Genomic DNA, 12292 nt, shown 5'->3' with positions numbered 1-12292 from the left:
TGGGTGTGGTCTCCAGGCCCCTCTGGTTGGTGAGAAGCCTCCTGTCCGCAGAAGGGAAACTCAGCAAGGTGTTAATGGCAGGGACCCAGAGAGCCAGGTGGCCCCGAGCCAGGCCCTGAGTGCTGACGGGGCACGGGGGAAGGAAGAGTGAGGGAGCCAGGATGTTTGAACACTGGGGTGAATCAGGAGCTGCCGTGCCCAGTTCCCTTCTCTTGTCCCCCGCTTCCAGCTCCAGCTGCCCCTTCCTACCTGGGTTCTAGCTTTGGAGCAGTCGAGGAAAGGTACGCCCTGTGCAGGCTAGCTGCACGGATGGGCTCAACCTCACGAGCAGCCGTGAGGATGGCAGCCGACCAGGCGGCGTTTCCTTCCCAGGGTCGCTGTGAGTCAGATGCCACCCAACAACAGAAGCAACATCGCTCGGAGGGTGTTCCTGCCTTGCAAGGGCTGATGGCCCCGGGAGAGGGTTCTCCTGGCCGGGTTTGTGGGTAGGTGGCTCATGAACTGAGAGGTCCTGGGGCCATTCAGTGGAGACCTTGCCCAAACCAAACTGGCCGCCATTGAGTCATGGCGGACTCCCAGAGACCCTATAGGACGAGGTAGAACTGCCCCTGCGGGTTTTCAAGCCTCGCTACTTTACAGGAGCAGAAAGCCCGTCTTTCCCCCGTGGAGACTTCGCCCAGACCACGCAGGCACAGGTGTGCATCTGCCCATAGTGAGCGCCCTGGGATGGGCAGGAAGGACACTCTCCTGGCAAAGGACACAGGGGGGTCCAGGCTGGAAGATCTTAAGGGGGTCCTGATACCCCAGTTCCTCACAGAGGCAGCCACAGGAGGGTGGCAATAGGGTCCGTTGGTTATGGGGAGCCCGGAGGGAGGGATTTCCTGGCCCTAGCCTCCAAGCAGGCCACCCAGAAATGGCAGCATGAAGGACTTCGTGCGTGTCAGAATTAGCCGGTGCTGCCGTGACATCACCATGAATGGTTGCTGCGGTGGCTGGTGTGGTGCCATCAGGGCAGCTCTGAGCCCCGGGACCCTGTGTGCCATGGAAGGAAACCCTGCCGGGTCCGCCACCAACCTCACACTGGCGATGTCTGCTTTAAAATTCATTTCAGTAAATCATTTTATCGGGGGCTCCGACAGCTCTTATACCAATCCATACGCCCATGCATCAAGCACATATGTCGCCATCATCATTTCCAAAGTGTTTCCTTTCTACTTGAGCCCTTGGTATCAGCTCCTCTCCACCCCCCCCTCCACCATCCCACCCTCTCGAACTCCTGATGACTTATAAATGAATTTATTTTCATATCTTACACTGTCCGCTGTCCCCCTTCACCCACTGTCTGTTGATGTTGAGCCCCTCGCTGCAGCCCCGTGACTGGTCAACTAGTCCAGACCTGTCTTTCGCTGACCCTCCACTTCCCCCAGCATGACGTCCTTTTCCAGGGACTCGTCTCTCCGGTACATGCGACGAAGTCTTGCTATCCTACCTCTGAGGAGCACTCTGGCTGTACTTCTCCTGAGACAGGTCGTTTTCTCCTCTTGGCAGCCCGTGGTACTTTCCATCTTCTTCCCCAGCACCCCAGTCCCAAAGCATCCATTCTTCGGTCTTCCTTTTCCATGTCCAGCTTCCACATGCAGACGAGACAATGGAAAGTACCGTGGCTTGGGCCAGGCACACCTTCGTCGTCAAAGCAACACCCCGGCTGTTCAGTACTCGATGGAGGTCTTGTGCAGCAGATTGACCTAATGCAACAGCACCCATCGATCTCTTGGCTGCTGCTTCCACAAGCATTGACTGAGGGTCAAGCAAGGCAAGTCCTTGATGTACATAGGTGAGGACCCTGAAGACCAGTGTGGTAGTTACATGATCTCCTGTCAACTTGTGAAGGGGTGGGGTCTAGCCTTTCAGTCAGGTCATAGCCAATAATGCCTCTGTGTGGGCATGGCCTTCACCTGAGGATTCTAGGAACTCTGATCTTCCTCCCTGGAGGCAGGAGACACTCTCTGCTTGATATTCCTGATGACAAGACACATGGAGCTACACTAGAGCCCTGGAGCTGGAGGAGCCAAGTGGAGTCCCACGCCAGGGCTGAGATGCTTACTCCACCACTGGATCCGCAAGACTTCCCACCCACTGGCCTGTGATCTTCTGCATTTGGCGTCATTGCATGTGTTTCATGAGTCTGAAAAGGAAATTGTAGATTGATATCAGACATATGAGCTAATATTGAATTCATGAATTTGATCTGGACTGAACTGGGATGTTTCTCAATATTCAATTGCTCTTGTATCTAAAGCTCTTTCTTGACATCTATGAGTGTCTATGAATTTGTTTCTCTAGTCTACCCAGCCTAACACAACTATCCATTTGTGGTCTCATGGATCAGGTCCAGTGTCCAGCTAAGGGTCTCATCCACACTGTAGCTCCCTGGGATCCTCCCTCAAGGACAACAGACAGCCACCAGCTGGGAGGTCTCTCCAGCCCTCAGTGATCCTTGGTGTGCCCATGGGCCTCACGTGATGGCTATTGGTGTGTGTGTGTGTGTGTGTGTGTGTGTGTGTGTGTGTTCTGTTCTCTTCCTAAGGCATGTTGCTGAGACTGGGCTCAGAACCCACCCTATTCTGGATGACCTCATTCACACAGCAGAAGGCACCCTTTATCTCCAAGCAGGAGCTGCAGTGGCCTAGGGGCTATGAGTTGGGCTATTTATCACAAGGCTGCCAGTTCAAAACCACCCGCTGGAATCGACTGGATGGCAATGAGTTTTGGGTTATATGTCCAAGCAGGGTCATACTTACAGGCTCCAGGGTTTGAGCCGTGCTGTTTCTTTTCAAGGGACATAAGCACAACACCATGGATGGCAGTGATTTGGCTTTTGAGTCGATGTGGCTGTGAAAACGATCTCTGATGAGCCATTTCTCCTGAGCCTCCGACTGTCTGGTACAGAGCCTTCCTACAGCCCTGGGGCTCTCTAGGCCACATCCTGTTACGTCATAAGGACTGGCATTCCCAGATGGACCACCACCCATTCTGCCAGTTTGTCTGCCATACCGTGAGGGTCTGCATGTTGCCACTGTGACCAATTTGGAAAGTGGGTGGTAGTTCCAAGGTCAGTAGATGTCAGCCCGCTGGGCAGATTTCAGCAGAACTTCCAGACTCAGAGCAGGAAGAAAGACCGGGAAACTGACTGCTAAAAGTTTGGCAGAGAAAGCTCCCTGGATCATGAGAGGACCCTGCATGGGAGGTGCTGGGAGGCAAGTCTCCCAGGTTGGAAACGCCCCAAACCAAACTCACTGCCATGGCGTTGATTCCAAGCGGACGCTGACTCCAGACAGAGAAGGACAGGGAAGAGCTGGCTCCGGGTCTCCAGAAACACAGTGGCTGCGGCCTGGCCCTGGGTGACCCTGTTTCCTTTGGCAGAGAGTCAGAGCCCCTGGCCAGTAGCAGCAACAGCAATGACAGCACCCCCACGGGGGTCTCTCTGCAGCCACCTGTCAGGACACGGGACCCTGAGTTCTCTCCTGTGTTAAGAGGCTGGGTTCCTACCATCCTGTTGATGGGGCCCACACAAAACTGAACCCCCAGTTGTCCTTGGCGAACCAGGGTTGCTTCTGGTGAGCAGACTCAACTGATATGAAGTGGGGACTCACTGGGAAATTTTGAAGACACTCCTCCCACGTCCCTCAGTCCCTCATGGACAAAGAGCTTCCCTTTGAGAGGGCCCAGAGAGCCATTGACCCTGACTTTACCCTGTGGATCCTTTCCTGGGCCAACTGTGGCTTCAGGCACAGCCTGCCTGCATCAAAGTCGCAGGGGCAATGGGGCATGGGGGGCAGGGGCTTGAGGTGGAGCTTTGGTAGGAAAAGAAGCCCTGGTGGCAGAGTGCTTACTTGTGAGCTGCTAACTCCAAGATCAGCAGATCGAAACCACCAGCTGCTCCTCAGGGGAAAGACGAGGCTCTCTGCTCCAGTAAAGAGTTATAGTCTCACAAACTCGCCGGGGCAGTTCTGTCCTGTAGGGTCGTTATGAGTCGGAACCGATGGAGTGGCATGGGTTTGGTTTGGGGGTTTTGATAGGGAGCCACCCTGCCCAGGCTGAGCCCCAACTCCCAAACTGTAGGACTTGGGGTGAACCTCCCTGACCCATGGAGGTGATGCAAACCTTAGCTACTGAAGGGCGACCCACCGCATGAGATGTGTTGGCCCCGTGGGCTAAGGAGAAAGGTTCTCAGGGTCCTTATTGTTATCGTCAGTGTCCCAGCTTTCCTTTTGGATGGCCCAGTCCCTGGGAACCTGCGAAGGATAGTGTTCGAGCCATCTCCCAGGGCAGGATGCCTGATCATGGTGTGGCTGGGTCTGGAGAGATGAAGCAGGACACTGCTCACAGAGAACCTGGCCTATGTCCTTGGCGGACACACCAGTCCGGCCGGCGTCCACATGTCCACACCTCGCCTGGCTGCTTGGGTCCAGGGCAGCCGAGCAGAGAGGCCAGGTGGGGACAAATACTGGTGCTTGTCTTCCATCCACCAGACAAGTGCCTTATCGCATGTCCGGCCTCCTAGGGGGCCTGTCACATACATAGCATAGCACCTACTCTCCAAAGTAAGAATCCTAATTAAGGGGGTGGGGGTTTTAAAGCATTAACAATAGCCTGCACGACACTGGACACAACCAGTATGCATTTGTCAAAACCCATAGATAGCAACACCAAGAGCACCCGTGTGAACCATGGGCCTTAGTGAGTGGCGTGGCCATGCCGGAGCATCGAGTAGGTGCACCACTGCACACTGGGCCACGTTCAGAGAGGGAGCGAGTGTGCACACGGGGAGAGGGGAGAGGGAACTGTATGCATGGGCTACACCACTGCTGTGTAAACTTACAACTGCCCTGAAACAGAAACATATTCCTTAACAACACAAATAAACCAAAAACCACATGGAAATACATTTATATACAATGATAGGGAAATAGATCTACGTACATATATGTATATGTTAAGTATTAAGGTAACAGACGGACATGGGGCCTCTACTCAAGTACTCCCTCAACACAAGAACACTTTGTTCGAATAAACTGGCATTCTGTGATGCTCACCTTCTCGACATGACAATGGGTGAAGAAAGCTGATGCTGCCCAGCTATCGAAAGATAGAACATCTGGGATCTTAAAGGCTTTAAGGTAAACAAGTGCCCATCTAGCTGAGAAGCAACAAATCGCACATAGCAGCACAGCAGCCTGTGATCACAAGGTGTCGATGGGACCAGGTATCAGGCATCAAAGACCCAGGACAAAAAATCATATTGATGTGAATGAGGGGGAGTGTGGAGTGGAGACCCAAAGCCCATCTGTAGACAATCGGACATCCCTTACAGAAGGGTCACAAGGAAGAGACAAGCTTGTCAGGGGGAAGTAGAGCACCAATGAAACACACAACTTTCCTCTAGTCCTTTAATGCTTCCTCCACCCCACTATCATGACCCCAAGTCTACCTTACCAATCCGGCTAGGCCAGAGCATGTACACTGGTACAGATAAGAGCTGGAAACACAGGGAATCCAGGAGAGATAAACCCCTCGGGACCAATAGTGAAAGTAGCAATATCAGGAGGGTTGGGGGAAGGTGGGAGGAGAAGTGGGGGCCTGATCACAATGATCGACATAGAACCCCCTGAGTGAAGGGAGACATTGGTCGGTGTAAGAAATGAAAAAATAATAATTTATTAATTGTCAAGGGTTCATGAGGGAGAGAGGGTGGGGTGGGGATGGAGGGAAAAATGAGCTGGTAACAAGGGCTCACATAAAAAATAAATATTTAGAGCAGTGCTTCTCAACCTTCCTAGTGCCGAGACCCTTTCATGCAGTTCCTCATGTGGTGGTGACCCCCCACGCATAACATTGTTTTTGTTGCTACTTCATCACTGTCATGTTGCTGCTGTTATGAATCAGGAAACTCCTGCGAAAGGGTCGCGACCCACAGGTTGAGAACCGCTGCCTTAGACAATGATGATGGCAACATATGTCCAAATGTGCTTGACACAATGGATGGATGGATGGAATATGATAAGAACTATAAGAGACCCCAATAAAATGATCTTTTAAAATAAATAAATAAAATTAAGTTGGCTCACCATACATGTGACCGTGCTGGGCTCTGAGCAGGGCAGGCAGGGAGGTCTTGTCCGCTGCCCTCAAAAGCAGCAGACACGCAGAAGGAGCCTCTTCTCCAAATGGCCTTCTTGCTGGCCCCACTCCCACGGGGGGTGACTAGCTCAGGTAGACCCCGGCCCCAGCCCCACCCCTGTCTGCAAACCCTCACCTCTACCCAGGTGCCCTCTTGGCCCACAGATCCAGGGCAGGTGCATGGGCTCTGCTGACAGGAAGCCTGTAATTGAGCGCCCCAGTGCTGGGGAGTCCCCACTCTGACCTCCCTGGTGACTAGCTAGGAAGTTTGGGTGAGGAATGAGCAAGGGAGAGGGAGGGAGGTAAAGAAAGGAATAGACGGAGAACTGGAGAGCAAACGGTGGAACATTGGATGGATGGATTATGGGGTGAAGGGATGGATGATGGATAGATGGATGGATGATTGGACGGATGGATGGATGATTGGATGGATGGATGGATGATGGGTTGGAGGGATGGAAGGATGGTGTCATGGAGGGACAGGTGGCTGACAGGTTGGAGGGGTGGATGGACGGTGTCATGGAGGGACAGATGGGTGATGGATTGGAGGAACAAAGGAACGGATGGATGGTGGGATAGAGGGGGAGGAGGGGCAGTGCTTTGGGGAGGATCCCGGTGGGAGGTCTGTGCTCGGTGTTTGTTTAATTGAAATTGGTGTTTCTGAACAAGCTCTGGAAAACAAGGGTGTCCCTTGGGTGGGAGTGGGCAATCATTTGGAAGGATAAATAAAGAGGAGAGCAACAGGGGTGTCTCCGGAGGAGGGAGAGGGAGGAGAGGGCAGCTCAGCTGTTCAGTGTAAAACCCCCACCCTGGCACATATGGGGCACATGTGGTGCCCCCTTCCTCCTGGCACCAGAGAAGCACCCTTCTGGGGAAGGCGGCAGCCCAGGACACAGTGAGTCCCCAGGGTCGGCTGGCAGCCAGGGCCAGGAGACAACCTCTGGAGTCTCAGCCCGCCCCCTGGCTGGGGTGGGGAATGTACCCCGATTCGGGGTGGGGAGGGCTGTGGAGGTGAGAGGCAGCTGTGACTCACGCTATGACTGGAGCAAAACAGTTGTCACAGGAGGACAGAGAGTATGACCCCACGTGCATGACACACTGAGAGAGCCCAGGCCTGAGGAAGGCAGGCACAATGGGCTGGCTACCGGAGGCAGGAGGGCTGGAGGAGACACCGGCCTTCTGTGACAGTGCTGGAAAAGTCAGGAAACAGATCGCGGCCATCAGCGAGCTTAATGTCACCAAATTGTCCTAGAGAACATGGGAGAGAGGAAGGGTCTTGCTGCCTGTCCTTGGACCAGCGCAGGCTCCAGAACCGGCTGTCCCCAAGGCTCCAGATCTATGGACAGGAGGCCTGCGCTGGGCACAGACATAGGGTCACTTCCACCGCCACCACCCCTGGAAGAGCCAGCCCCGCCCCTTCACGGACCCACCTCTCCTCTGAGCACTGGGCTTGGAGTCAACAGATCTGACTTTGTATCCCATTTGGACCCCGATTTGCCATGCAGCCTTGAGTGCATCGTCACGCCTCCTTTCTGAGCCTCAGTTTCCCCGTTGTTCTGAACGCCATCCTGCTTACCGGAGCTGGCCGATGATGAAGTTTTCATCACAAACAGGACTCGCTGAGCTTTTCAAAGGGCCCAAAGAACTGGCCCCAACCAAAGCAGGATAATTGTCGTCCGTCCGGTGACTCGGACTCACAGCGACCCTGTCGGGCAGACTTGAACTCTGTCTGCCCTTGTGGGTTTCTGAGACCATACATTTCCAGGGGAACAGAAAGCCTCCTCTTTCCCCCGACAGAGTGGCTGGGGGATTTGAACTGCTGACCTTGTGGTTAGCAGCCTGACGTGTCATGCACTAGCCACCTGGGCCAGGGAGCTGACCGGGGCCCTGAGAGCATGCCCACCTCCCCCGGCATTGTGGGCATTCAAGAGGGCCATTCTTTTGACAAAATGAAAGCTCCCAGCCTGAAATCTTATTAGCTTCCACCTGCTTTGATTTTGTAACTTTGGACTGCTGCATGAACCCCACACTCATGTCAAGGGACCCCGGTTATGCGTCAAGCTCCTAACTTCGAGGTCAGCAGCTAGAAACCATGAAGGGCTCCGCAGGAGAAAGACGGGGCTCTCTGCTGTCCTCAAGAGTAACAGTCTTAGAAATTCACAGGGACAGTTCCACCCTGTCCTATAAGGTTGTTATGCATCAGCGTTGGTGAGGCAGGTAGCTTATTGTGCCAACCAGCTGATAAACACATGTGGGATTAATTGAAGGGCGGAGGGGTAAATGGCTTGGTGAGCCTCGCCTTTCTAGTTCTCGGGTCTCTTGCTTTCTGATGGTTGGACCATTAGAGGGTACAGCTGCCTTAGCCAGTTTCCTGCTTCAGCTGCAAGGCTCACTTCCTGCAAGACATCCCCAAGGAGAAGTCACATGGACCTACCCTGATGCAGCCCTGGGTGCTGGAGCAGCCATGTGGACACCTTGCCAGTGCTGAGATGCTTACACGTTCACTGATCCGGCTTTCCTCCTGCAGTCGGCGTCATTGCGTGTGTTTTGTGAGATGGAGGAGGATTGGTGTTGGACATATGGGTTAATGTTGGACTCGTGGGCTTGGGCAGCACTGGGTTGGGATGCTTGCTTGATGTGCACTTACCCTTTCTGTAAAACTCTCTCTTATACATGAGTTTCTGTGGATTCGTTTCTGTAAAGTTCCTGGACTCACACAGTCGGCTTGGTGGCAGTGAGTGTGTTTTGTTTTAGCGGGGCAGCCATAAATGAGGTAAACAGTGGACAAGATGGGTGGACACGGTGTCTGCATCGACGGGCTCAAACCAGGAACCACAGTGGAGACAGCACAGGGAGCTGGCAGAGCTTGGTTCTGCGGTACATTGGGTCGCTGACCCGAAGGCCCCGGAGCACAGCAGCCCCAACAGCGGCTCTACCAGACACGCCGGGTTCCTCCCAATGACGGTGTCCCTGGGTATCGAGAGAGGCCCGTTCGAAGCCAGCGGGCAAGCAGCTGGGTGGGTCTGGCCCCAGAAGGCAAGCATGAGAACTTTGGCCAAGCAGAGAGGAGAGGTCCATGCTCAGGCCTGAGCCAGGTTCCGGAAGCCCCTCCCTATGGCAGCCCTGCCTTGCTGTTATCTACCCTAGCACCCCCCTCCCCAGTGCTGTCTCTGCCAGCTTCAGCAGCCCTAGTGCGCCCGGCCAGCTCAGCAGATTCCCTGGCCCCTCGAGCCCCCTCAGAGCCAACTGCAAGGCAGCCTGTGAGGCTGGGAGGAAGCTGCAGACAGGCCGGCCGGCCAGCCAGGCTCTCCGGTTTCCTGGATCAAGAGTAGGCCGTCATCTATTATTTAGCAAATCCGTCTTAATCACTGACTAAGGGCTGGGCAAAGCAGCCCAGTGTGGGGGTGGGGAGGGGGCTCTGAGAGGACTCCGGGCGTGTATGGGGAGGGGGCACAGTTGGGGCAGGGACAGAACTGTTTCCAAGATCAATGGGAGGGTAGGTGGGGAAGTTCCTGCCATGTTCAGAAGAGGGAGAGGATGGAGACAGGGTGTCAGGGGCCAGGGAGGTGGGGGAGACCCCTGAAATATGGTGAAACTCTGGAAGTTGCTGGTAGGAGAGGAAGTCTGGAGGGATCTAAGCTCAATTTTGTCATCTGTTTTTATTCATCGGTAACACACACAGTCTCAAACGCGTAGGTCCCTAGAAAAGGACATCATGCCTTGTCCCAGGGGTGGCGTCTGCGCTGGGTGGGGAGTCTTTGTGTGGGACCCCAGGGGACCTTAAGGGCCACCTTGCCATGCACCTGCCTTCTGAGCAGCCCTAGGTGATAAGTGACAAGGCAGGTGAGGGCTGGAGTGGCTGAGAACCCAGGTGGGCTGCGATTCTCACTACTGGCTGGGGCAGGGGGTCTCTAAGAGGCTTGGGAACAGGGCCCTCTGAGGGTGCTCCCAAGACAACAGCCACACGTGTAACCAGACTCTGACCTGAGAAGCCTCATCAAGTTTGAGCCTGAGCAGGAGCCCGTGCCTGGGGCCCAGACGGTACGGGCACCGAGGGGCAGGGATAAGGGCAAGACTTCCTCTCTTGTCCGATGCCCTCTCAGACCCGTCTCCTTGAGGGCGAGGACAGAGACTGGCTTCACTCCGACTGACTTCTCCCTGCTGCCAAGGGTCATTCGTTGCTAATCATAAAACCAACCAAGAACAGGCCACGGAGAGGATGGTCCAAGAACCTCTCAGGAGGACAGGACAGGTGAGTGTCATGATTAGCCAATGTCTTGTTGGCCTTGTTTCTCTCCGAAGCACTTGTCCATAGTTATACGTGTTAGACAGAGAGAGACCCACATGTAGCTAGCTATAAGTACCTAGTTATAGCCCCAAACCACACCTACTGTCAATCCCAATACAGAGTGACTCCGTTTAGGGTTTCTGAGTCTGGGCCCCTTTATCAGAACAGACAGCCTCATCTTTCTCCCGAGAGCTATATAGAAAACCTAGAGAGAGCTTGTTCCCAGGTGCCCTTGAGTCCACTCTAACTCATAGCAGCCTTGTGTACGGCAGAATCCCACACCGCCTAGACCTGCCCCATCCTCCGAATCGCTGTGGCCACTGCCCCCGTCCCTCTCAAGAGTCTCCCTCTGTCTGGTCAACACTCTAGTCTACCAAGCAAGATGGCCTTTCCTAGCCACGAGACTCTCCCGATGGCGCGCCCGTCCTGGCTTCCAAGCAGTGTTTGCTTGTGCCTCCTCTCGGACAGACTGGTTGGTTCTTCTGGTCGGTGGTGCTTTCCACCCTCTTTGCCAACACCGTCACTCCGCTGTGTCTGCCCCTCCGGAGTCGGCCTCACCCGTTCTCCAGCTCAGATGCCCCTGAGGTAACAGAACATTCCAAGGCAGCCATCACCCTCGATATCTAAGCACCTGCACCCAACACACAGGCAGATATCACAGGAGGGCTGACAAGGGAGAGGCAGAATCCATCTCCACACCAGCCCAAGGCCAACAGACACGCCTCCATCCTCCCTCTTTCCTGACTTCTGACACCAGTCGTTCATCCCACAATCCTGCTGCTGAGTTCAATAGTCGGTGGTCATGGCCCCAGGACTCAGACAGCGCTCCCACTGTGGAGGTTCATTCAGCAAGTAATCGGTTGCCACATTAGACCAGGGAGCCAGGATTAGAATACAGGAAGGAGACCGAGACTGGTCCAGGGCCCCGCCCCTGCCAGCCAGCATCCCGTCTCTTTCTGGTCTCAGCCTCTCAGCCAGTGGTGTCAGACCTCCACCTCCCAGTCTCCTCGTCCAGCGCTGCTCCTCTGCCCAGTCTCCTGGTCTCCATGCCTTGCTGCCTCCACCACTCCAGGCAAGGAGGGACCTCCACTGGCTCTGAGGGTGGCTCTTTTCCCCAGTTGGTCCTGGGAATTCTCTCTGTTCCTGTTTCTGAGCTGGCTCTCCTATGCACAGGGGCGTGGCAACGCAGACTGACCAATCCTCTATTAGTGCTTCACACCCTCGATTTGCGTGGCCCGTCCAATCACTTGGTGGGGTCAAGTGCTAGTTACAGAGACCTGGGAAAAACCCAAACCCTCTGCCGTTGGATCGATTCTGACTCACAGGGACCCAGCAGGACAGAGTTGAACTGCCCATGTGGGTTTCTGAGACGGTAACTCTTTACAGGAGCAGACAGCTTCAGCTTTCTCCCTTGAAGCAGCTGGTGAGTTTGAACTACAGACCGAATGGCTAGCAGTCCGGCATGCAGCCGACTCCATCATCAGAGGTTCTTGAGAAATGGATAAAAGAGCTGCATGAAGAAAGTTCACTCTACACAGGAGACTTTAAAGTTTTTGTGCAGAAGGAGGAGTCAAGATGGCGTCCAGGTAGAATCACCTGACGGGTGCTCCGGTGGTTGGATCATAAAATGAAGAGGGGGAGGGGATTGCCTGTGTCTCCATAGAAACGGGAGTGTGCATGCAGACCCCCCCCACCACAGCCCGCTCTCCTCGAGGGCAACGTCACCACCTGGAGCAACTCATGAACAGAGAGGTCTGCAGGGCCCGCCCCAATCAGAGCCAAGCTGACCCCCTCCCTAGAAGTACGTTCTACAGAGAACAACAC

The sequence above is a fragment of the Echinops telfairi genome, unplaced genomic scaffold (genome assembly GCF_000313985.2).
Source record: "Echinops telfairi isolate 266 unplaced genomic scaffold, ASM31398v2 ScPeMD7_60;HRSCAF=208, whole genome shotgun sequence".
Classification (NCBI taxonomy): Eukaryota; Metazoa; Chordata; class Mammalia; order Afrosoricida; family Tenrecidae; genus Echinops; species Echinops telfairi.
Note: the sequence above shows the minus strand (reverse complement) of the source record.